This window comes from Hordeum vulgare, chromosome 2H, assembly GCF_904849725.1.
Source record: "Hordeum vulgare subsp. vulgare chromosome 2H, MorexV3_pseudomolecules_assembly, whole genome shotgun sequence".
Classification (NCBI taxonomy): Eukaryota; Viridiplantae; Streptophyta; class Magnoliopsida; order Poales; family Poaceae; genus Hordeum; species Hordeum vulgare.
Genome location: NC_058519.1, coordinates 144,903,588 through 144,925,333, shown reverse-complemented (window position 1 = coordinate 144,925,333; position 21,746 = coordinate 144,903,588). Strand labels below are relative to the sequence as shown.

Sequence of the window (21,746 nt, the reverse complement as noted above, 5' to 3'; positions counted from 1 at the left end):
TTATTGTCATTAAAAACGACGCACGTGATCTATTCTTATGAACGAGGTCGATTTCTGTCCAATTCACATCAAATGTGACACACAGGAGCTACTCACCCCAAGACTATAGGTCGTCATTCGATGAACTAATAGTAGAACTGTTTTTCTAAAATACAGCTAAAGCTTGTTACTCCATGCGACACAATAACAAACTCGAACCAATAACAAACATAAACACAATGGTACATCCATCACATAATCCAGCCGCGTGTCTAGCCAATCCGCCGCCACACCACACCCCGATGAACGATGTTGATCTAGAATTCAAATTAATCAGAAGGCCGGCAGCTGGACCCTGTCTTTGCAGTTGCCCTGCATTGGCACCGAGCAGTTGATGAGGTTCTTCCCTTAGCGGTCGACACAATGGTACACCCGGTATAGCTGCGCCTCGTCAGTGATGCCCTGGTTGCTCTCCAGTTTTGTCATGAACCCGACCCCTTTCTTGATGGTGTCATTGATGTCAATGAGGAAGTAGGTCTCGCTGTCGAACGACACAATCCTGGCATCGGCGAGGATGGCAGTGAGGTTGTGATGGGCCTTGAGCCCGAGCACCGCCGCGAAGTAGCCGTGTTAGCCGAGACCGAAGCGGGTGTCGTGCTTCTTGTAGATAAGGGTTTTGGCAATGCAACTCTCAATGTCATTGGTTGGGTGCAATGGCACATATATATAGAGTATAATGTGGGCCTCTACCTCAATTATACATGGTTAGGAGGTGGGCTTTCCTATACAAATATTCGTGCACAAAATACATAGTCAACACCCCTCCGTAGTCGAAGCGTCGCCGGAGACGTACAGACTGGACCAGAACTCCTCAAAGACAGAAGTAGGGAGGCCCTTAGTCATCACATCGGCGAACTGTTGTGACGTTGGAACATGAAGAAATCGAATGCGTCCAAGAGACACCTATTCTCGGACGAAGTGAATGTCGAGCTCAATATGTTTGGTAGGACGATAATGCACCGATTGGCCGAGAGGTAGACGACACTGACATTGTCACAAAAGACAAGCGTAGCCTTGTGAACACCACAAAGGAGCTCCTGAAGGAGGTGTCGATGCCAGGAGCACTCAACAACAGCGTTAGCCACAACCCAATACACAACCTCTGCACTCGAGCGGGAAACTATTGACTGTTGCTTGGATGACCAAGAGATCAGCGAAGGACCAAGGTAGACGCAGTAGCCTGACGAAGAACACCGTGTGTCCAGGCAGCCCACCCAGTCTGCATCAAAGTACGAAACGAGATCTGTGGAGGCGGAGGCCATTCAGGGTGAGTCCCAAGGACATGGTTCCACGTTTGTAACGAAGTATACGTTTCACCAAGGTCCAATGAGAGTAACGAGGAGAGTGCATGTGAAGGAAGACCTGCTGAACGGTGTACTGCAAATCTGGGCACGTAAGGGTGAAGTACTGTAGAGCATCGACGATGGAGGTGTATAGGGCCGCATCGGAAGTGAGAGAGCCCTCCGTGGAAGATACCTTAGCCTTCGGGTCAATAGGCGTAGGTGTTGTCCTGTAGTTAAGCATGCCGGCATGATTGAGAAGCTCGTGAGCATACCACTGCTGGTGCAAGAAGAAATCATCCTATCGGTGAACCACCTCCATGCCAAGGTAGTAGTGCAAAGGCCCCAAGTCCTTAAGAGCAAACTCATCACGGAGACGAGCAGTGACCCGCAGAAGGAGCTCGGGAGTAGATGCCGTGAGAATGATGTCGTCAATGTAGAGCAGCAGATATGCGATGGAAGCTCCCTGATGGTACACGAAGAGAGAAGTGTCAGAGTGTGTGGACCGGAATCCAAGGGTCTACAGGAAGGTAGCGATCCGCTGGTACCAAACCCGTGGCGCCTGCTTCAACCCGTACAAGGAGCGAGAAAGCAGGCACACATGATCAGGGTGATTAGCGTCGACGAAGCCAGTGGGCTGCTGACAGAACACCTGCTCGGAGAGATCTCCATGCAGAAAGGCGATGGAAACGTCCAACTGATGCACTGGTCGAGCTCGAGAGACCGCCAACTGGAGCACCATATGGATAGTGCTCGGTTTGACAACCAGGGCGAACGTGTCGTTGAAGTCCACGCCGTCACGTTGCCAGAATCCACGCATGACCCATCGAGCTTTGTAGCGCTCAAGGGAACCATCGGGGAGGGTCTTGTGATGAAACACCCATTTCCTAGTGATGACGTTGGCATGAGGGGGTCGCGGGACAAGATGCCACGTGCAATTGCGTTGTAAGGCGTCAAACTCCTCCTACATCGTCGCAAGCCAATGAGGACCCGGAAGGGCCTCACGTGCGGAGGAGGGTATAGGTGATGGTGCCCATGTCAAGGCCGTGCAAGCGTACGCATTCGATGGATAACGTGTGCTCAGGCAAAACGCACCCGTATGGGCGCGGGTCATCATGCGAGAAGGCGGAGCCGGTGCCGGGACACACTTGGCGACGGGCGCTGAGGTCGAGCCCGTCGCGGGGTGGCTGGCCGTAGAACCAGCTGGTGTAACTGCGGGGAGGCAGAGGTAGACTCGACCTCAGGGGAGGGAGTCGCCAGCTGGGTGGCGGCGGGCGCCAGGAGTTGGTGTCGGTCGATGGTGGCCGCAGACCTCCGCTACGAGGTGTCGATGTCGCAGCAGCAAGAAGATGCGCTAGACGCCAGTGTAGGCGAGGGAGCTGCCGATGGAGGTACCTCAAAGAAAGGAAACACCGTCTCTACAAAATACACGTGCCTCGAAGTGTACACGCGGTGAGTAAGAGGGCCATAGCACTGGTAACTTTTGGTGTTGGAGGGATAGCTGAGAAAAACACACGGAAGGGATCATGGGGCGAGTTTGTGAGGGGTGGTGGACGCTGTGCTAGGATAGCAGAGACACCCGAAGAAGTGAAGACCGTCATAAGATGGGGGCGCACCAAAGAGGAGATGGTGAGGAGTGCAGTTCTACCGAGTGCAAGATGGACGGATGTTAAGGAGTAATGTGGCAGTGGCGAGGGCATCAGGCTAGAACCTGGGTGGTATGTTAGAGTGAAACAATAACGTACAGACGCAGTCATTGAGAGAGCATAGGATGCACTCGGCAAGGCCGTTCTGTAGGGAGGTGTAGTGGCAGGTTAGACGGAAGATGGTGCCGTGAGAAGTTAAGATAGTGCGAAGGGTGACATTATCAAACTATTTACCGTTATCGGTTTAGAGGGCAAGTATGGGGCGACCAAACTGCATGGTGACATAGGAATAAAAGGTAGTGATTGTGGTGAGAGCATCAGACTTGCGACAAAGAGGAAACTTCCACACATAATGAGAATAATCAACTAAAATCACCAAATAGTAGAGGTAGCCTGTATTACTTGCAACGGGTGATGTCCAAACATCACTATGAAGTAACTGAAACAGAAAGGTAGATATAGTTGTTCACTCGCTAAAGGGAAGGCGAACATGCTTGCCGAGACGGCAAGCCTTGCAAGAAGCACCGTCCAACTTATTACATGAAAAAGAAAAGCTCCTAAGAATTTGACGAAGGACGGCTTGGCTAGGGTGGCCCAAGCGAGCATTTCTGAGGTCGACGCCGGCGAGCACAGGGTAGAGGTCCTCCGGACTGTCACATCGGTGGAGTACCATCCGAGTATGGCAGACGTTCACAGAGAAACCAATGGCGTCAAATTCAACGGTAAGAGGATTTTCACGAGCGAGGAAACGAACGGAAACGAGATTAGACACTAATTCTGGAGAAACTAGAAAATTAGACATGTTGATAGGTGTGGAGTTGGACGGACAATTAGTGACCAACAAGATTAATAGGTAAGGAAGAACCATTGCCTACGGTGATACGGGTGGGAGTGTTGAAAGGGGTGGAGGAAATGAGGTTACCGGGATCAGGTATCATGTGCGCGGTAGGACCTGAGTCCATGTACCAGTCGCCTCCACCGCTGTACGCACTATGTGACGGGGCCGAGTGCAAGGCAGCAAGGATTGAGGGGTCCCATGGCAGCAGTACCTGCGGCGGTGTGAGGGCCCCATAGGGCTGCGTCGTGGCTGACAGCCCGTAACCGCCAGCAAAGGATGGGTCGGACGATGCGGTGTAGCCGGCTCCAGCTAGCTAGGTGGCGGTGCCAAAGAAGGCATGGTGGCCCGCGGGAGCAGGGCCAATGAGACCTCACATAGAGGCCCTTGGGACGGGCATGTTATAGGTATGCACGACGCCCGTCCAAGGGTTTGGACCGGCGGTCCAGGGCGGGGATGGCTGCGAGAGGCGCGATACCCCAGTTCCCTTGCTTCGGCAACTACTGTTGGTGGCGGCCAACACCTCGGTGCCGGTTACACCGGACTCCGACCTGCTGTTGATGGTGTTGTGGAGGCGCGGGGGCGGCGGGAGGCACGACGGGTAGTTGGAAAAAACCGGGCGACGGGGGAGGCCGCGGGTGCGGTGGCACAGGTGCCGGAAGACTAGCTCCACCGCGGGTTGTGCCGGCGGTGAGAGCGGTGTGTTGCACCTGCTGCTTAGCCTTCTTCATCCAACATAACTCAAGTTTCAGGTAGGCGACGACAACCTGAAAGGTGGGTTCCGTCAACAAATGAGGTTAGAGGGGGCGTAGTCGAAGACCTCGTTGAGGCCGACGGTGAGGGTGCTCAACATGAGCTCGTCAGAGATTTTGGCATGTTGTCACGAAGCTCATCGGCGAGCATCTTCAACCACATGCAGTTGTCATCGATGGAGGAGTCATCCCGATGGCACCCGAAGAACTCTTGCTGCAAGAAGACATGGCGCTAAAATTGTTGTCGGTGAAGAGCGCGTTGATCTTGGTCCACACAGTGCAAGCGTCATCGCCGTCAGTGACGACTGTGTGGAAGATGTCCTTCAAAACGGTTTGGTAAAACCATCGGATGAGAGTAGCCTCGATGGCGGACAACTCCGGATCGCCATTCATGAACTCGTTGTCGATGGAGCCATGGATGTGTTCGGTGAGTAAATACTCGCTGAAGATAAGGTTGAAGTAGGTCTTCTGCCCGTAGTACGAGGAGGTGGAGGAGTCGAGGCGGATGGGAACAGAGCCTTCGATGTTGAGATCACGGATGGCGTCGGCAGAGGGGGAGGGACCGGCAAACGGGTTGGTTCTATTGGTGGAGACGGATCCCGGAGATTCCATGGCGGCGGCGATGGTGGGGCGCGATGGGGAGGGGAGTGGCGGGTTGGCATGGCATGCAGCGGCGACGCTAGATGCAGTGACGACGGTGGTAGCCGAGAGTGGGAGAGGGAGCAGAAGCAGATGGGACACGACAAGGGACGGCGGCGGCGGCAGGGCGTGGTGGTGGTGGGCAGCAACGGCGGTGGCGGCTGCAGCGTGGAGAGGGATCGCAGTGGCGGCGGTGGTGGCTAGGGTTAGGGCAGCGACGGCGGCGGCAGCGACGGCTTGGAGATGATACGCAGCGGTAGCAGCGGTGGCTGGGATTAGGGTAGGATCAAGAGGTATGATACTATGTAGAGAAGGGTCTTGGCAATGCAACTCTCAATGTCATTGATTGGGTGCAATGGCACATATACATAGAGTATAATGTGGGCCTCTACCTCAACTATACATGGTTAGGAGGTGGGCTGGCCTATACAAATATACGTGCCTAAAATACATATTCAACACTTCTCCCACTCGTGGGTCTAGAACTGGATGCTCTTCCCGCCCTTGCACGCGAGCGCCGGCCAGTTGGCGTCCATCTCCTTCAGCAGGTCCTTTCTCCCAGAGCTGTAGGGGCCACATCCCGTGGATGCCGAACTCAGGCCGGCACTTCTTCTTCCCCTTGGTCACCATCTCTATGACGCCGTCGAGCACGCCTTGGGTCTTGCACTTGGAATAGTTGGGCCACATCCCGTGGATGCCGAAGTCCGTCACCGGCTTGCCGGTGCCCGGGAAACACCACCCCGTCTTCGTGTCACAGAACGATCCAGGCCACTGAAATAAAACATACAAACGTCGAGAAACAAGACGATGATCATCGTAAGGTTCATCGCTTTTCCCGAAGGAATCAGACAACTTTAACATTACAATATGCATATTAACTTCTGTGCAAAATGGGTTCTACAGATTGGAACTTGATCATCGATTATTACTATTGTTACTAACTTGCGGAACAAGGTAGAAGAAATCGAATTCCTCAGCGGAGGAGACGACGACGAGAGAAAGCAGGACCAGAACCGAGAGCACAACAAGCTTCTTCATCTTGGTTTACGAACTTTGCTGTGTAGTTGCAGCTAGCGCGCGACAACTTATAGCACGACATAGTAACCTAACAATTTCTTCTTTCTTATACTGTAATATATATGCACGATATGTAACAACTTCATGCAACAGGCAAGATGTCTAGCGTAGATGCAATCGGAGTTCGAATAGGACAAGCAATTAGGTGCCTAATCCTGATCCAGTAGCTGTGAGTTAATCACGTTGCCCTATACACATAGGATTAGGAAAAAACCAAACCGAGTCCTACTAGTATTAGGATACCTAGTCCTAGTCTATTTCCATAGTCCCTTGTGGATGTGTATAAAAGGCACCCTAGGGGTGGTGCTTGTAACACCAGAAAAATGAAAAGCAATACAAAGCAAAGGCTCGACACGGGCCTTTAGCCATCAAATCTATCGATCAGTTTTATTCGTGTTGCTAGTTACGCAAGTTCCGTCAAGTAGCCGGCCGAAGCAAGAATCGCTTAGGCACGCCTGTACGGCTGCATACGCACGTTCAAAAGCCAACAATTGGTATCCAGAGCCTCGGCGATCTACGATCTACGATGACGGACAACGAGGCTGAGTCGGTCAAGTCTGGCAAGGGTGGTGCCAAGGCGAACAAGAACGGCGACAAGGTGAAGAAAGGCGTCGAGTCAGCAACCAGTGGTGGAGGAACGAGCGGCGCGAACGTCAAGGCACATCACAACATCCCCATCCAGTACCCGATGCTCACCGACGCCAACTATGGAGTGTGGTAGGTAATCTCGGACGACGACGTCAATGATGAGTCCGACGAAGGTGCCATGGCCGCCATAGCCCAGTCCATGCCGGATTCCATGCTGATGACATTGGGGGAGTTCGAGACGGCAAGAGAGGAGTGGAACGCACTCAAGGAGATGAGGATCGGAGAAGCTCGTGTCACCAAGGCTCGGGCACAAGTGCTGAAGCACTAATTTCACAAGTTGCAGATGGAGGAAATTGAATCGGTGAACGACTATGCCATGCGTCTTACTACTTTGGTGGGAGAGATCCGCACGCTTGGTGCAAAGCTCGATGAGACCAAGATTGTGGAGAAATTTTTCAGTTATGTGACTGATAAATTCATGTACATCATCGGCAGGCTCGAGCAGCTTTACGACATCGACGACATGACCATAATGGAGGCGATCGGACGCCTGCGGACATGGGAAGAGAATGCTCGTGGCTATCAGAAAGGCAAAGGAGGAGGTAGTGACCAACTCATGTACTCCCGCGCAGATTGGGAGGCCCCAAGTAGCAAAGGAAGGCGTGATGGTGGCGAAGGCTCAAGCAACGTGAAGCGCGACGGACAAACCGGAAATGGCAAAGGAAAAGGCAAGCCACAAGGTCGTGGTAAGGCGGACCAATCTAAAGGGCGGAAGCCACAAAACTTGGATTTATCCGAGGCTAAGTGCTATAACTGCAACGAGATGGGTCACTATGCAAAGGATTGTCCGAAGCCTAAAAAGCGGGAGATCAAGGGAAATTTGTCAAAGCAGGAAGAGGAAGGTCCAGGTCTTCTGCTGTGCGAAGTTTGTGATCTCGCTAAAACGGTGGTTGTGAACCCAAGCCGGAAGGTGCTACTTCATGAGAAGAAAGTGACACCGAAGTTATCCCTTGATTAGAACGTGTCGTGGTGTCTTGACACGGGTGTCAGTAACCACATGACGGGGTGCAAGGAGAAATTCCTTGAGCTGGAATACGATGTTGAAGGCTCGGTCAAGTTCGGTGATGGTTCAGCTGTGGAGATTTGCGGGAGGGTCTCATAGGCGAACATGGCATACTCACCGGAGTGTACTACATCCCACAGCTTCGTAACAACGTCATCTCTATTGGGAAGCTTGACGAGAATGGATGTAAGGTGAATATCGAGAACAGAGTGATGAAGATCTTCGATAACCTCCGAAATTTGCTAGCTCGTGTTACTCGCACACGGAACAGCCTCCATATCCTCAACCTTGATCAATCTCAACCGGAGTGTTGGCTCGCCAAGAGTGATAATTCGTGGTTATGGCATGCTAGATTTGGACACGTTAACTTCTATGCCTTGAAGAAGATGTCAAAGATGGAGATGGTATCTGGGATGCCATTTATCGGCCATGTTGATCGAGCATGTGACGGGTGCTTGGTTGGAAAACAGCACAGCAGGCCGTTCCCTGCTCAGTCTACCTATCGTGCAAGTGATGCACTCGAGCTGCTCCATGGTGATCTATGTGGCCCTATCACCCCGGCAACTCATGCGGTAAAGAAGTATTTATTCCTTGTGGTAGACGACTACTCGAGATATATGTCGTTCGTTCTCCTACGATCTAAAGATGAGGCATTTGAAGCATTCAAGAAGTTGAAGGCTGCAACGGAGATGGAACACAAGTTGAAGGTTCGCGCTCTACGGACAGATCACGGCAGAGAGTTTACGTCGAACGAGTTCAACGACTACTGCGAGAAGATTGGCATAAAAAGGTTCCTCGCGGCACCTTACACACCGCAGCAGAACGGGGTCGTTGAAAGGCGCAATCGAACCGTCATTGACATGGCAAGGAGTTTACTCAAGAGCAAGAACCTGCCGGGGACTTTTTGGGGAGAAGCTGTCTCGACGGCGGTCTATCTTCTCAACCGGGCTCGAACGAAGGCGGTGATCGGCAAGACTCCGTATGAAGCAATTTACGGACGTAAGCCGGATGTGTCTCATCTATGGACGTTCGGGTGCGAGGCACATGTGAAGACGGCGGAGCCGCACCTCTCCAAGCTTGCCGATCGTAGCACCAAGATGGTGTTCATCGGATACGAGAGGAGTTCGGGCACCGCTTCTACGATCCACAAACCAAGCGTCTACGGATTTCACGCGAAGTCGTGTTTGAAGAAAACCAAGCGTGGAATTGGAGCACCGCAGCCGACGATGCTCCAAACGGTAACATATTCACGGTTGAATTTCCAACTGATGATGATGCAGGGGAGGATGTCCAGGTGGTTGGCAAGACTCCTAACCTAGGTGACCACAATGGTAGTGATCATCATGGTGCTGACACCGACGACGACATGCATAGGTCGCAAGGAGATAGAGACAACAAAGCGCATGACACGGGTGGAGATCTAGATGACAACAGCGACAACGAGGCGCATAGAGACGATGACAATGAAAATGATGGTCATCATCACGACAACTATGCCGACGACGCGGATGTCGATGACACGCCCGAGACTCAGCCATCTTCCTCAAGTGCATCAACCTCGACACAATTTTTGTCGCCTCCTTCACAAGCCACAACGGACTCCTTAGGGCCTCGTCTCTACAAGACCCTCAAGAAAGTCTACAAGTACACAAAGCCAGTTACGCTCGAGTACTCCGGACTATGTTTGTTCGGAGTTGATGAGCCGACGAACTTCATAGAGGCGAGGACGCACGCCATGGATGAGGAGATGAAGGCGATTGAGAGCAATGGCACGTGGACTTTGGTAACCCGACCTCCAAAACAAAAGGCGATAGGTTTGAACTGGGTTTACAAGTGAAAGAAGGACACGGAGGGTGCCATGGTGAAGTACAAGGCAAGACTCGTTACAAAGGGCTACGTACAACGTCAAGGAGTTGACTATGATGAGGTGTTTGCACCAGTTGCTCATCTCGAGACATTGAGAGTGCTCCTAGATTTGGCAGCACAAGAGGATTGGAAGGTTCATCATATGGTTATTAAATCCGCTTTCCTCAACGGTGATCTCACAGAAAAAGTGTACGTAGAACAACCCCTCAGCTACGAGAAGAAAGACGAACAAGCGAAAGTTTACAAGCTCAAGAAGGCACTTTACGGGTTGAAGCAAGCGCCAAGAGCTTGGGATTTAAAGTTAGACCAAAGTATGATCACGAACGGGTTCAAAGGATGTTCCCTCGATCATTCGAAGGTCATTCTACAACGCACCGAAGAAGAGGTGAAGATTAAAGACATGACCAAAAATGAGTGTTGTCATCAAGCTACGGACGAGCCGACGACAGTAAAGACAGTCCGTAAAATGCTGCAAGGGACGACAAAGGCCATGCCGATGATAACAGTTATGAGAAGCAGCAATCGTGTTTGGGACCCAGGTTGGAAGTAAGGACATCGTGATTAGGGGGTGAATGTGAGTTAATCACGTTGCCCTATACACATAGGATTAGGAAAAAATCCAAACCGAGTCCTACTAGTATTAGGATACCTAGTCCTGGTCTATTTCCATAGTCCCTTGTGGATGTGTATAAAAGGAACGCTATGGGTAGTGCTTGTAACACCAGAAAAATGAAAAGCAATACAAAGTAAAGGCTCGACATGGACCTTTAGCCATCAAATGCATCGATTAGTTTTATGCATGTCCCTAGTTACGCAAGTTCCGTCAAGTAGCCGGCCAAAGAAAGAATCGCGTAGGCACACCTGTACGGCTGCATACGCATGTTCAAAAGCCAACAGTAGCAAGCTAATTAGGAGCCCGCCTCGTTTTGTAAAAAACTAAGGTGGATATTTCATCATAATCGATCGTGCATTGGATCGCTTCCTTTCCCACGTAGGGGAGCTGCGGGAGTAACGGGTTTGAGTGAAGAGAATAATGCACTAGAACAATTAGAGGGAGCGCCGATCGACGGGATGTTCATGGGACATGTTGTTTTCTGCAACTCACATCTAGTTTCCCAGATGTAGAGGCCAGGGGTATTCCTCCTTTTCCAACCACTATTAGAAAAACAACGCTTTGGTTCTAGCCGGATCGGAGCAATAGTTCCGATTGCGTTATGAATAAAGACTAATGAAAGCATTAATCCTAATTCGAGCGCTGGGAACGCCGGACGGGGCTCGGCAGGCATCGGCCCTGGTTTCGATGGAACATTTGGTCCCGGTTGGAGGCACCAACCGGGACTAAAGGGTTTGTGGCAAGTCCAATTATCTTTTGTCTCGGTTGGTGTTTTCACGGGACTAAATGTTCGTCTTCAATTCCGGTTTTATACCCTATCCGGGACTAAAAGTTTGCTTATATATATCCTCGCCCCTAACCACCCTCTCCTCTTTTTTTCCTTAGAGAAGGTGGAAGGTTTGTGTTAGTTTATTTTCCTTTCATATGCACTAAGGTGTTCGATGAAGTGTCTTAGAGCATGATGTCTTTGATATGAGGTGCCCGAGCCACACTTACGCTTTCTTCTCTTTCTTATCCTCTATTCTTCCTCCAAACTATTGCCCTAGTCGTCCCCGCCATCGATCGCTCGTGCTGATCCCGTCGTCGGCACCACCATGGTTTTTATATCCGCCCCCGTCGACTCTCGTTCGGTCTATGATTCATATGTGGTATAATATCTTTCATAACTCTTTGTTTCATTTAGTGTTTATTATAATTATGCAGACTAACTTGACATAAATATTTTTACATAGGAGGTATTTGAACCGGAAATTCCAACCGACCCTCTTGTCGAGAGGCTAAATGTAGTTGAAAAAGAAAACAATTATTTGAAAGAAAAATTGAAAAGAGTTCAAGAAGAGAAGATGAAATTTGAGTTGCATGTTTTCGATGTCGTCGATCTACACAAGATCAAGATGGATGCAATGTGCTTGAAGATTAGAATGTTTAGAAAAATTTCCATTGATAAAGAGGCTTGGTATCATTTTGTTGTTGGACCAATTGTTACCTTAGTTGTGATAATGCTTGCATTTGTTGTTGCGTTTAAATGTTTTACATAGTTGTATGTTAGTTTCAATGTATGTTTTAGATGCTCTAGATAGTTGTGTGTTGTTTTATGAGAACTATGTATGAACTTTATGTATTTATTTTTGAATTAATACCATTTGATCACTATATTACTTTGGTTTTAATGTGATGAACTTATATTAATTTGGTAATTTTTCTATTCATGATATTCTGTAATGAGATGGGCAGAATTGGTTTTAGAATACTTTGATCAAGCTAATTTCTTATCCTTGACGCACCACTTGGCCTAGATGAATATTTAGACCATTCTAGAAGGTGTACCTAGTTTGAACTCATTTGGACATGTTTCGCAATATAAAGGTGCTCAAACTAGAAAATCGACACATATGGTTTTGAGGGAATTTGATGATGTTATCTTGTTCTCCAACACATGAGACTTGGCAAGATCATCAAATATTGCATTTTTGAAATGCTAGAATTTTCTTAGAATTTATGGAGAATAACTCCTTTGTAAATATTTCAAAAGCTTGAAATATCCAAAAGGGGTAATTGAGTGTTTTGACCAATATTTTGAGCTATGTAAGAGAGAGAGAGAGTTATTCGAGGTAGAATTAATATGACTAGGGTGAGGTGTGGTAAAAATTTGAGCTAACAGAGAATCCATTTGGTACCCCATCATTGACCATAAGATTTTGGCAGAAGCTGTTTGATGATGAATAGAGGTACTTATAGGAATATTATAGCGTTGGAATTTAACAGGAATGAGCTCGGTATCAATTTAAGATTGTGTGCACATTTGTAGCTCAGTTGAAGAAACTTTGCAATGTATAATTTTCAAACCCAAGAAATGGGCACAAATGGTTTTGACAAGCTTTCACCAAGTTAACTTGTTCTCAAACTTGTGGCACTTGATGGGGTTATGCCCATGAAGATCTGGCAATGTGGTATAAATTTGATATCAATGGGAGCAAGTTGCCAATGTAACTTTGTCAAACCCTAGAGATGGGCAGTATTGGTTTTGACAAACTTTGACCAAGATAATTTTATCTCCTTGATGCACCACTTCGCCTAGATGAATATATAGACCATTTTAGAAGTTGTACGAAATGTGAGCTCATTTGGACATGTTTAGCAATATAAAGTTGCTCAAACTAGAAAATGGAAAAATATGGTTTCGCGGGAATTTGATGATTTTATCTTGTTCTCCAACACATGAGACTTGGCAAGATCATCAAATATGGCATTTGTGACATTCTAGAATCTTCCTGGAATTTATGGTGAATATTTCCTTTGTAATTTTTTCAAAAGCTTGAACTATTCAGAAAGGGTAATTGAGTGTTTTGACTAATATTTTGAGCTATGTAAGAGAGAGAGAGAGAGTTAGTCGAGGTAGAATTAGTATGACCAGTGTGAGATGTGGTAAAAGTTTGATCTAAAGAAGAATCTATTTGGTTCCCCAATCATTAACCACAACATTTTGGCAGAAGGTGTTTAATGATGAATAGAGGTACTTTGAGGAATCCAATGGCTTTGGAATTTAACAGGAATCAGCTTGGTATCAATTTGAGCTAGTGTGCAAATTGTAGCTCATTTGAAGGAACTTTGAAATGTATTTTTTTCAACGGATTTTTATTTCTGTGCACCTAGTTCCTTAGTTCTACTCATTCATCCCCACACGCTTAACTTTTGCTCACTTTTCTCCACTCCCTTGCCCGAAACCCTCATAACTAGTCACATTGGACGTTGTCGTCCGGTCAATGGATTGACCGTTAACTCTGACGAGTGGTGTCGCGTAGGGACCAGTCCATAGATTGACCGTTACGTGCTAACGAGTGGGGCCGCAAAACTAAAACTCACTCCTGAATAAGATCGACTCATTTCTACGCAGCCCGTTCCGCCGCTGTCGTGCTGCCTCTACGCTCTCATGCCGCCTCTGCCACAGTCGTGCCGCCTCCGCCGCATCTACCCTCTCCCCCATCTACGATTAGCAGGCGATGTCGGGGGAGCACCCCATCCGGCACATCGATCGTGAGATGATTGGGTCGAATCAGAGGCAGATAATTCATGGATTCCACATGGGTAAGAATCGTTTTCCTCTCAAATTGATTAGGAGATCCGTAAATTAGGATGTATTTGACCACCGTTGGCGCGAATTAATGAAATTTTTTGAAACTAGCGAGCGAGCTGCGTGGAACTAAACCAGATCTGATTTCTAGATTTTTCAATCGAATAGGGTTGATCCTGCACTTGCTTTTCAGCTGGCGGTTAGAATGGAAACTAGCGAGCTGCGTGGAACTAAACCGTATCTGATTTGTGGATTTTTCTATGTGAAAGGGGTAGAAACCTTCGTTTTCTTCATAGATTTCCGCGAGGCACTCTGTTGTGAGTATCCATGGAGCCCTACCAATGTTGTTGAACTGAGATATTTCTACAGTACCGAGCATAGATTTGTCCCATTAACTTGCGATGAGCATCTGGGATTGCTATGTAGTTTGAATGTTGGCAACCGTTTCGGTAAAATCCATATCGGTGTGCTTCACGCACGCAAATAACGTATCCCGAAGGGAAAGGGTGTTCAGACATCATCTATCTCTGCTAATAGAGAGCGTCCTCGCACTCCTAGTAGGCCGAGAGCAAGTAAACCTAGTGATTCTGAAAGCAACAACTGGTCGGCTGCCGTTTATTCTGCCACTTCTCCTCTCCCTTTTGCACCTGATGTAGAAGTAGATGTAGAGCCCGACCAGGAAGTGCCTCGACATGATGATGAGGATGAGATTCTGTTCCCTAAACTGGTAGATGAATATCTAGAGGAGCCTAGCAGTCGTGCTGAATTTGATGACACTGATGATGAAGAGAGGAAGGAGAACATTGACTCCTTAGTTTTACAAGAATACAATGGTGAGGACATACCAACAATTGAGTGGAACAGGGAGAATCCTCTGCTTACTCCAGGAACCCTATTCGAATTGATGGTGGACTATCGTAATGTAGTGACTACATATTGCAGTCTCACTGAAAACTCCTATGAGGTTGATAGGAGTGAGCACGGAAGATTCACTTTTCATTGCCCTTATGATAGGTGTAGGTGGAGGTTGCATGCATCCACTATGCTAAAGAGCAAATTTATTCAGGTATTGCAACTGAATCTTTTTGATATTTTTATCCATTCTATATTCAGATCATGAGTACTGTTTACTAATTGTATTTGACATCATTTTCATTTTGTTTCAGATAAAAACAACCCACACGGGCACACTTGCCGACCTGGAGGGGGAGGCGGAAAGGATAAATCAAAGCTTGCAAAGACTCGGTGGGTGGCAGATGCAATCTTGGATTGGGTGAGGGAAACACCAACAATTGGTCCAACAACACTCCATGGGAAGCCATTTGAGAAGTACAAGATTAATATATCTGACATGAAGATTTTATATGCTAAGGAAAGGCTCTTTATAGGATTAATGGTCCATGGAATGAGAGTTTTCAGTTGCTTTACACCTTCAAAGCTGAACTAGAGACAACTAGTCCAGGGTGTGTTGTAGAGATTGACAAGCATACAATTCACTACAAATTAAAAGGGAAGATAGTGGAGAAGGAGTGCTTCAGGAGGGCTTTTGTTTGTTTCAAGGCTTGTTGGCAGGGGTTTCTGAATGGTTGTAGGCCCTATTTGGCTGTCAATGCAACAACTTTGAATGGAAGATGGAGAGGCTAGCTAGCTGCAGCTTCTGCAGTTGATGGATACAACTGTTTATTCCTAGTTGCATTTGGTGTGTTGGAGGCAGAGTCCGAGGAGAGTTGGGTCATGTTTCTGTTGCAGTTGTGCAACATTAGAGGTACACCCTCAGGTTTAGTTATACACACATGCTTGGAAGGGTTCAGATTGTGCGGTAGAAATTGTATTACCTAGAGTGGAACATAGGGAATGTATGCGACACCTAGCACATAATTTTAAAAAGAAATTCAAAGCCAAATTTTATGATGAGAACCTATGGCTAGCATCATACACATGCAGCTTCAGGAAGCATGAGCACCATTCGAGAGTATTGTATGCTCACAATCCTTTGGTGAAGGAGTACATGGATGAACATCATGGAACGGTGTGGTCAAGAAGCAAATTCAATGAAATCTGCAAAGTAAACTATGTGACCAATAACCTTGCTGAATGTTTCAATGGAAAGTTCAAGTCAATGAAATGGCTTTTGTTGTGGCAAGCATTTGATAAGATGAGGCAGATGATGATGATAAAGATGGCTCTTCGTAAAAGAATTGCAGAAACACAATATCTTGGCCATCTTATGCTCCCATCTCTGATTAAGGAATTGCATGCGAAGTGATGACGAGTTGATGGATAAACTTCTCGCCCCTTGTTGGTTACCCCAAGTGGAAGGTCGAGATGTAGTCAGGAGCAGATTTCCCTTACACGGGATTGTAAGGTTTATTGAACCAGGAGGACTCCGAGGAACAACAAATAGGTGTCTGCTGTTCTAGCGCTAGCAGAAGACATGGACCTGCACACACAACAAATAACTTTGCTCCCAACGAGTTCAGAGAGGTTGTCCATCTCTCCTGCCTTGTAGCTTGCAAAGGATCAAAACACAAGCGGGAATAGAAATAGTGATTGCAACAGAAAAGTAAATAAATACAGTAAATGGTGGAACTGTAAACAATGGTGGTAATATGGACCAGAGTCCCATGACGTTCACTAGTGATGTCTCTCTCCCAAAAGACGATAAACAACTATGCTGAGTAAAGAAATTACAGATTGGGCAATTGACAGAATTATAAATGCACCACAATGCTAATTATGCTACTAGAAAGTTAGAGGCTCAAAAGTAATGGGCTGTACGCCAATACAAGTAGACCGTTTATCCATCACCATCTACTCTCTAATCATCCACCTTGAGATATCTATCCAGAACATCTCGCTGGTAATAAGTTGTGAGCCCCACCCAAAGTGTAAACACAAAGCAACGGACAACTGCATTAACAAACTTTGTGTAAGGTAAACAATCCTTGCAACCATGGTCACAAGCACCATTGTTTCCTCCCATGTGGCAAAAGCACATCCCCTAGTCTCATGTTTGTGTCACTCAAGCTAGACATCAGGGGGCATGAACCCACAATCATGCATGATGCTCCCTCTTGGAGTTACAATCTACTACTAGGCCAAAGCAATAAAAAGTAACGGTGAACATGCATGAATTACTCAAGAACGTAATATAAAAGGAGAACCAAATATATAACTCATCACAATCTGAACATAATCTCATAATCCATCGGATCCCAGCAAACGCAGGAGAGAAACAACAGGTAAATTACAAAGATGGCTTGATCATGTAGGGCAGCTCAGAAGGGCTAAATATTGAAGCACAAGATTGGAGAGAAGACATCACATAGCTACTGGTCATGAACTCATGGTCCAAGGAGGACTACTCACGGCACGTCCAGGAGCATCCATGGTGGTCGAGAAGCTCCCGGAGGTCAGTCCTCCGTCCGGCAAGGTGCCGGCAAGAGGTCTTCTGGCGCTCCCGATCTCAGAAGTGTTGCAGCTGTGGAACGGTGGAGAAATTCGCGATTCTGGATCTGTCTATAGGGTTTTCTATGGAGAGGTATGTATAGGCCGAAGGAGGGCACCAGAGGAGGTGGGCCCCACCTAGGCGACCTGGTGGCGTGGCTAGGAGGTGGGCCGCGCAGGGAGGCCTCCTGGGAGAGCCATGGCTCCCCTCTGGCCCTACTTGATGCCTCGTGAAGCTTCTGTCACGCTGATTTTTATATATTTTTCTCGGAATTTTTGGGGCTCTGTAAATTGGGGTAAAAATCCCTGCAAAAAAGACGTCACCCAAAAATAGCAAAACATATAACAATGTCACCCAAAAGATCATGGAACAAAGATAAATTATAGATACGTTTGGGATGTATCACCAAGGCAAGAGGACTAAGAATGAAATGCATTCGACCATTGACATACGAGGCCGAGGTGACATACACTGACAGTAAAAATAGGGAATGGAGATATCCAATGAACCTTGGAACAAATGAATGCAGTTGTAGGCAATGGCAGATCCGCGGGAAGTCATGCATACATGCCCTACATCTCATGACTCTTATTGGAGGAGAAAATGGTGAAGTTGATCAGTATTGCTCTGAATATTTCTCTATTGCCAAATTTAGGGCTGCTTATGCCGAAAATGTGCCAGCACTCCTGGGACAAGACCAATGGAACATAGTAGACCCAGGGTTCAAACTCTATTCTCCTGTACTGACTAGACCACCAAGACAACAAAGGAAAAACAGGATAAGAGCTGGTGAAGAGGGTCGTGGAAAAAATAGTGTGAGTGCAAAAGATGTGGTATTCTAGGGCATATTGCTAGGCTTTGTACCAATCCAGTTGATGCATCATTTGGAGAAGAGGAACAATGGTGACGGGGGTATAACCCTGGGGTAGGCTCATCAAGCCTACACCTCTATACTTTGCTATAGAAGGGAGCAACGACATCCTCAACCGCCGGCTCCTCCTAGCAGGCTACAAAGTACTTGCCCGCTCGGAGCATAGCCGTCTACTCTATGGCCGGCTGGCCAAGATGGCAGCCGGCTGACAGGCACTTGTCGCATCAATCCCGAGGATGTGACGGGGGCCTTCGATTAAAGGAGAAGGTAGCTCAACACATGTACGATGGAGAAGCACATGTATGGCTACAGTGGCTTTAGCCGTACCGCCGACCGACGTTGGCTCCGATCCGTCAACCACGCACAGTACCAGTGCATAAGAGAACACTCCATTACCTGGCCCGACGTGGCTATAGTGGAGGGTTCGTACCGCAGACCGGCGCCGGATCTCGCTAGACGACACCGGTCGTACCGCACGCGTCCTGCGTGAGGAGCATGCATCGATCTCATAGGCTGGCTGGTCGGTCCCATGGCCACTCTTGCACCCAATCACACCACACAGGAGAGGTAGAACGCGAGTCGACTTCTTTTTCTTCCTCCTTCGTCGAACAACTCTCGTTCATCAACCACTTCGGTAGGACTAGGAGTATTATCTCCCGCGGAGAGCCCCCAACCTGGGTACATTGTGTGTCTTTCTTGCTAGTTACCAATCCCATTCCCGGAGCCCGCCGGTGTCCTTTCGGTCCCAACCACCCTCGATAAGCCTACCTATGGCATCTGTCGTGAGAAAACAACGACAGTTGGCGCCCATAGTGGGACCGTCTACGACATCGGTCAGCGTTACGCTCCGGGCGGGACCCTCCGCCAACTTCACCAGATGCCTCGCGTCCGGACTGATCAGCACGCTAGTGGAGCCTACCCCTGCGGAGGTTTCAGCGGTGTTGATTGACTATCCAGCCCGTCCTGCAGGCTTTGTTGAGGAGATCGCCAGCAACCAACTTGCCAGCGACGTTGCTTCCGACGTCGCTCGCCTCTGCACTCTCTTCGGCAACGTGTGCCTCGATGAGGAGCCTCGCCACCTGCGCAAGCTTCAGCAGGGTCAGCCTTGAGGATGCACCTGCACCAGACGAGTACCCCTCGGACATACTCAACTGCAACGATCCACCATCATTCACGGGGTGTCTTGCTCCACATGACGTTGCCATTACCTCTGATCTCATAGAGGTGATGGTCCCTGGCACAAGCACCAGCTGAGGCCGCGTCAAGGCCGCGGTGGATGCAACTGACCCCCCTCCGGGCCCAGCCGATCCGCTTCACGCCACCCTTGTCGGGCTGACCACTCCCATCACCACGACGACGAACACAGCTACGGCCAAGGCCGAGCGGGAGGAAGCTCGCAAGTAACTCCTGGTGGAGGGCACTGCTCTTGCCACCGCCAAGCGTCGGATGGATGCCGTGCAACATGAGTATAACTGCGCTTATGGTTTCACTCCGGCCGCTGATGGTCACAGCCGGCATGGAGAGGTCAGCCACGGCGGCCGGATCGTCGCCAATATCCTAGGCGGCATGCTCCCCATCTACGACACTCCTGTGGCCAACATGCGGGCTGCACAGGCGGTCCTCGCGGAAATGGGCACTCTGGAGGGTGAGGAATGTGCTCGCCAAGAAAGGTGCGGCAAGGACCTCCTCGACACCGCCAATGAGCAGCATGCTCGCCTTGACCCTACACACGCATTCTCGGTGTCTCCGGCTCTCGACCCGAGGGTCCCCGCGTCCCCAGCGGCCGGCAGCAAGCTCAACATTCTTCAACCCCTCGCATGTATGGACGGAGGGCTGATGGAAGACAACACCAGCGTTCCCAGGAGCAGAGCGAGCCATGAGCAGTATCTAGCTGACGACGCAAGGCGGCTGGAAAGGAAGGAGAGGAGACTCGGTCCATGAAGTTCCCCCGCCTAGGCGTCGGGAAAGGGCCAACACGCCTGTGCCTCCGATCCGGCCCGAGCTTCTGGCTCGGATGGGCCCTCGCGTTCCTCGCAGCGAGAACGATGCTCGTCTCCGGATCGACCTTCTCGCACAGTTCGCCCTATTGGAGGAGGAGGTTCCGTTGGTCTTGCGTGCTTTGGCCCCCAGATCCAAGGGGAGCAATTCCCTACCGGCTTCACCCACCCCCGCGACACTCCAAAGTACAAAGGCTCCGCCAAGCCGGAAGACTAGCTGATTGACTACACTACTAAAGTTTGCATTGCCTAGGGCAACAAGCACGTAGTCGTCCGCTACGTGCCACTCATGCTGACCGACTCGGCAAGGACTTGGCTTACCAGCCTACCAGCCAACAATGTCAACTCTTGGGTTGACTTTGACGAGGAGTTCGTACGCAACTTCACCGGCACCTACAAGGGCCCTGGCCGGCCTCGCGAGCTGGCCATGTGCGTTCAATTGCCCGACGAACCCCTTCGCGACTACGTCACGCACTAGACGGAGTTGCGGAACTCTCGCAAAGAAGTGCATCAGGTACAAGCAATAGACTTATGTATTTATGTAATATAAGAGCACAAACTCGAGTGCTCCGGGCCGACCTCTTTGGCGGTTCTTATGGCCAAGGTGGATAAGAACACCACTACCGACTCCGCAATGAGGATCAAGGTCCGCACAACGGACAAGATCATCGCATCGCTGGCTACGGCTAAGCAGGCTAGCGACAACCGTGGTAGACAAAACAACAAGCGCAAGGCGGATCAACTTGATCCGTGACCTGGAAGCAAGCAGGTGTCCAACGTGGAGGAAGAGCAGCCGGCTGCTCAAGCCGGCGCTCAGCAACAGCGGATCGACAAGAACGCTTGGCAGCCCAAGCTCACCTTTGAACAGATGCTCGATGCGCCTTGCAAAATGCATACCTGGGTGAAGCCGAGCAACCATGCACTATGGCAGTGCAGCTTATCACAGCGCTTGGCCCGGGCTGCGGGTCTGCCGGCTCCACTGGGGGCGGCTCCTCGAGGTCCCGTTCCCGGGCCGAGTCCAGCTCCAACTCAGCCGCCTCCCAATGATGACCATCTCCACGATTAGTTTCCCGAGCGGGACGGAGCCTACGTTGTCTTCATGAGTGAAGGCAACAACAAGCACATCGAGTGTCAATGCTGGCATGAGGTGAATGCCACGGTCCCTTCGGTTCCCCAATACATGCATTGGTCTGAAAAGCCAATTACATGGAATTAGGCTGACCATCCAACGGTGGTGCCGAACCCCAACACATACGATCTTGTCCTCGACCCCACCCTCGCCTCCAAGAGACTCACGTACCGGTTCTCACGGGTGTTGGTCGATGGCGGCAGCAAGATCAACATGCTCTACCGAGACACTCTGCTCAAGCTTGGGCTGAAGGAGGACTTGCAGTCGACCAGGACTGTTTTCCACAGAATTGTGCCGGGACAATCTTGCTCGCCGATTGGCAAAATCCAGCT

The 21,746-nt window shown here is 49.3% G+C and overlaps 1 pseudogene; it reads right to left on the bottom strand.

Annotated features, from left to right (window-relative positions):
* Window positions 1-312: 312 nt before the first annotated feature.
* On the bottom strand, window positions 313-6,229 carry LOC123429813 (annotated as a pseudogene).
* Window positions 6,230-21,746: the final 15,517 nt, after the last annotated feature.